Source organism: Sinocyclocheilus anshuiensis, unplaced genomic scaffold (genome assembly GCF_001515605.1).
Source record: "Sinocyclocheilus anshuiensis isolate Anshui unplaced genomic scaffold, SAMN03320099.WGS_v1.1 scaffold76, whole genome shotgun sequence".
NCBI classification, from domain to species: domain Eukaryota; kingdom Metazoa; phylum Chordata; class Actinopteri; order Cypriniformes; family Cyprinidae; genus Sinocyclocheilus; species Sinocyclocheilus anshuiensis.
The window spans coordinates 454797-460156 of NW_015557067.1; the positions used below are offsets into that span (position 1 = coordinate 454797).

Consider the following 5360-nt stretch of genomic DNA (forward strand, 5'->3'; position numbering starts at 1 on the left):
TTTCAATGTATGCTTCAGACACGGGTCACGACGAGGCGTTCCCCATAGCGACCCCTAGAGGACGCAGTTCGAAGTTCCCATGAAAGGGAACAAAGCCTGTGAATGATTTCCAATACCTTCATCATGGAAAAATCTCTGGATCTTCCAAGGCTGAGGATTTATTTTTTTAATTCACGCATGAAAATCCTAATGGCTCTTGAGTCTGTTTAAAGTGAAATGGCTCTTTGGAAACATAAAAAGCTGAGAACAATTTCCTAAACTAATGCTTTAAACTTTATAGGGCAGTTTGGTGCTTTATGAACCTATATAAAAATAAAACTTTATGTGGAAAAGTCACCTGCATTTTCCCCTATTGTCTTGTTAAAATTTATATTATGCCTATACAGCATTGAGCTTATTCTTTATCGTATGTGGAAAGTTATTGTAAAAGTCAAATGGAACAATGAGTCCTTTAGCGTTCAGGCTTTGTTATAATAAACAACATTTAAAAGCCGCATCAAACTGAGGCAGCTAAGGACGCCAGGGGCAAATAGCTGAGACAGTATTTACAATTAAACAGTTCTTGTGTGTTCTAGATGAACATATCTAAGCACAACATTAATGCACATGCAGTGAATAACCCACTTTTTCACACAAAAGAAGGCTCTGTTTCCCATTCTGGCTGTTTAACATCTTAAAGGGAGTTGTCAGGCTTTCTTGTCTGTAAACGTTTTAATTAAGGGGTAAGATCATAAAAAAACAACCAAAACAATGAGGTCATCCTAAAAAGACATGTTTCCATTTAGCATGGTTAAGTGCTGCATAAATCCACCAGCTTTCTCCTTATATGCTCTAAAACTAGGTCATAGACATAAGATTACTTTTGAAGACTGCTCTATGTTCTGTGGAATGGTTTGAGGACAAATTATAAATTATATAATTTATATTATATTTATAATGTTCTGTTTTTAGCTACATCTTGCCTGTTTAATTTATAGTATTTGATATTTCTGAGTATGAAGCTGGAACTGATACAACTGTCTCAGGGCAGCCTAGTGCATTTTCCCACAGTTTGTGAGAGCTGCTAATGGCAAAAATAACAACATGCACAGGTACAAGACAAAATATTTTCAATTAGAAATTAAATTCTCAATTATTTCCAAGTCTCTGGTGAAGAACTATTAGATATTCTGTCAACCTTAATACGGATTCAATGCTGTCAGATTTAAAGGGGACTGCAGTAGGCCTATATTTTAATTTAGAATTAAAGAAATAGTTCACCCACTAAAAAATGAAAATTTTACTGAAAATGTACTCACCCTTTGGCCATCCAATGAGTTTGTTTCCTCTCCTTTTGGAGAAAGTTAGCATTACTTCTCTTGGTCACCATTGGATCCTCTGCATTGAATGGGTGCCGTCAGAATGAGAGATCATAAAGTTGATAAAAAACCATCACAGTAATTCACATGACTCCATACATTCACAGACACTTCCTCCAGTGAAAATGTCCATCCCCTTTTGTCCAATCACATCAATATCCACCCACATATTTGTTTAGAACTGGGGTGTATTCCAGAAAGCAATGTTAACTTACCGTCACATGTACCCTGAACTTTCAGTTGATTAACCCAAACTTTGCTTTCTTGAGGTATGCTGGTTCCACAAACGCACCCGGGAGTAAGTTCAGTCAACTCAGAGTATGTTCACAGTTAACACACAAGACATACTCAACAGAGCAACGAATCAACGAGTCACCATGGAAACCGACGCTATAAGAAAAAGTCATGCTGCTTCTTTCTTCTTCTTTTGTTCAATGGTCATACTAAGTGCATATCGCCACCCAATTGGTGGTTGTGCAATCATTTTTCAGTCTTTTCGTTTAATCTTTAATCACCGAGAATAAGAATTATATTGTTTGTTTGATGCTGATTATGCAATAAGACATCATATTTCACATTTTATTATAGAAATACATTATAGAAAACATCCTTTTGCAAAATGAAGAATAAAAAGAAAGTTTGAATGCAGATCCATGTGTGAGATGAAATTAAAATAAATATAATAAATATATTAGAATAAATAAATCTTGATATAATAGTACTTTATAATGAATGCATATCAATACAACTTAAATATTACCTCATATATTACTTATAATAGTGCTCTATTTAAAAAAAATATATATATATATAAACTAATATTTTACATTATATAACTATATTGTAATAATATATAATATTGTGCACAATCTGTCATGCCCACGGAGTCTGGTCAATAGGTCACGCATGTGCTGATAGCGCTGAAGTAAACTAACCCTGAAACAGAACCTACTCCGGAGCAGGTTAAGTCCAGAGAGTAAGTTGCTATGGCTACTTAGATAGCCTGAAAGTTACCTCCGTTTTTGGAACCGAATGCTGAGTTTATCCGCTTACTCTTAAACATACCCGGGTATGTCACATAACCTGCTTTCTGGAATACCTCCCTGTTTTGGACTGTTTTCGCTTGTAAACAGTGCTTGATGTATGCATATTACTCTTCAGACTTAGATAAGACAACATTTTCACTGGAGAAAACAATATTATGGATGGAGGGCTCATATTCTAGTCAGAAGCAACGGTTCAAAGTTAAAAACGTGATGGATTTGCTTATTACAAACACACAGCTTTTTGCTTTACAAGACATTAATTGATGGACTGCACTCGTGTGGATTATTGTGATGTTTTTATCAGATGTTTGAACTCTCATTCTGACGGCACCCATTCACTGCAGAGGATCCACTGGTGAGCAAGTGATGTAATGCTATATTTCTCCTAAAAATCTGTTCTAATAAAGAAACAAACTCATCTACATCTTGGATGGCCTTAGTACATTTCAGCACATTTTCATTTTGGGTGAACCATTGCTTTAATGTTTGTTTCTGGTAATAATTGATGTAATGTGTTGTGTGGTTCAGGGGTGCCCAAACTCAGTCCTGGAGGGCCAGTGTCCTGCAGAGTTTAGATCCAACTGGCCTCAACACCCCTGCCGTGAAATGTCTAGTATGTCTAGTAAGAGCTTGATTAGCTGGTTCAGGTGTGTTTAATTAGGGTTGGAGCTAAACTCTGCAGGACACCGGCCCTCCAGGACCGAGTTTGGACAGCCCTGGGTTAAACAAAAACAATATCAAACTTCCAGCTTTAGAAGAGAGGGCAATGAGAGAAAGTGAGTGTTTCTTCAACAAAATCCCAAGCAAATAAATCTCCAGTTACAAGAAACTAAATTCCATTAATGTAGTCACAAAGTTAGAGTTGTTCCACTCACAAAAAAGGGTGATCACCTGTGTTACATTAGTTAAAGAAACCTGAGAGGCAGTGAGGGAAATAAACCATCCTTTATCTTTCAGTTAAATGAAAAGACTGTTTCAAATCCAAGTCTAAAAACCTGTTTGGAGCGTGTTGGGGGTTATAACAAGTTCACTGTCAGCCAGGCACCATTCATCATCCACCATGTTTACATACACAATATATATATTTATATAATAATATTCATGTCTTCAAAATAATCAGTTTATCTATGTCTCAACAGCTCAATGGTACCAAAACACAGGTATCTGATGACAGATGGATAACCTGATAATATATATGCTGCTGATTCATGATTCCAGGGATTTTTGGTATCTTTTGGGGTGCTTAAGTAAAAAGCTGGTGATATGGAAATTTGGATTTGCTAGGCTTTTGTTTGAATAGTCACAAAGGCAGAAAAAGATAGGGTTATACAATGAAAGTAAGGTATAGGGTGAGCATACATCCTCTTTTTCCCAGACTTGTCCTGGCTCGTATTTCTAAATGGCCTAAAATGTCTGGGGTTTGGCTTTGCTTTCCTATTGTTTTCATACTTGCTGAAAGTAATGACTTAAAAGTAGTTTGACCAATAGCGTGCAGGTATTATACGTAATTGACCAATCGTGGCATGCGAGAAGGTGGGATCTACAGAGAACAGTCAAAGCAATGCATGTACAAATACATATAATGCATGAGGACTGTAAAGAGCACGTCAATAGGAACACAAAGGCCAAAACCTGAACATTTAAGCAATTTAGAAATCCTGGCCAGGATATGTCCAGGAAAAAGAGGACACATGGTCACCCTAAGTAAGGAGTGTCCCAGTAATGTAATGTAAATAATTAATGTGAGACACATCTACTTTAATATCCTAGCAACAGTTTAAATGTTTCCTTTATGCTTACTTGCTTACTTTATGCTGGCTCTTCTTCTTAATACTGACACCTACTGGTGTGGCTGCATTAAGTTTGTTTATCAAATGCTGCGGCATCACAGTAAAACTTTGTGTTCATTGCGTAGTCAACATAGTGGCACCCATGAAGGGGCGACCTGCTTCATGCAGAATAAAACTGCTTTTTCATCTCATGTGAGCGTAGATCATTTCAATAATATATTTTAAGTGATTTAAAGTTTATTTCAAGTGATATGAATTTATTTTGTGTACAACAAAAACTACAAAAACTGCATATTTGAAAGCAGACACTATTGTAGCTTAAAGTGTCTACATTGTGCAAGCTGTTGTGACACTGCTACTATTATTTGCGTTATATTCTCCTGTTGTTTTATTCATATTACAAGAGTTCATTTAAAACTACATTCTTAGAAAAAAGGTGTGTCCAAATGACTTGTCTCTGTAAATGTTTTGCATCTTAATCACCAAGCAAGTCATTTACCTTCAGTAAATGCACAGTATTTATTATGCAATTTATTATATTTAGGCATTATAATTGTGCATGTGTAATTTTTCAACAGTAGGTACAGATCCTTGGCAACAGAGACAACAGCAGCTGCAAATATTTGACTCATTCTATAGTTTGCTAATTACCAAAAAAAAAAAAAAAAAAAAAAAAAAAAATTTATCATTTCAATAATATATTTTAAGTGATTTAAAGTTTATTTCAAGTGATATGAATTTATTTTGTGTACAACAAAAACTACAAAAACTGCATATTTGAAAGCAGACACTATTGTAGCTTAAAGTGTCTACATTGTGCAAGCTGTTGTGACACTGCTACTATTATTTGCGTTATGTTCTCCTGTTGTTTTATTCATATTACAAGAGTTCATTTAAAACTACATTCTTAGAAAAAAGGTGTGTCCAAATGACTTGTTTCTGTAAATGTTTTGCATCTTAATCACCAAGCAAGTCATTTACCTTCAGTAAATGCACAGTATTTATTATGCAATTTATTATATTTAGGCATTATAATTGTGCATGTGTAATTTTTCAACAGTAGGTACAGATCCTTGGCAACAGAGACAACAGCAGCTGCAAATATTTGACTCATTCTATAGTTTGCTAATTACCAAAAAAAAAAAAAAAAAAAAAAAAAAAAATTT

At 35.1% G+C, this 5360-nt stretch overlaps 1 protein-coding gene across 1 annotated transcript in view; it reads right to left on the reverse strand.

Annotated features, from left to right (window-relative positions):
* LOC107676678 (15-hydroxyprostaglandin dehydrogenase [NAD(+)]-like) overlaps positions 1-5360 on the reverse strand; it is a 10338-nt gene that overhangs the window by 2985 nt on the left and 1993 nt on the right. The window lies entirely within an intron of this gene.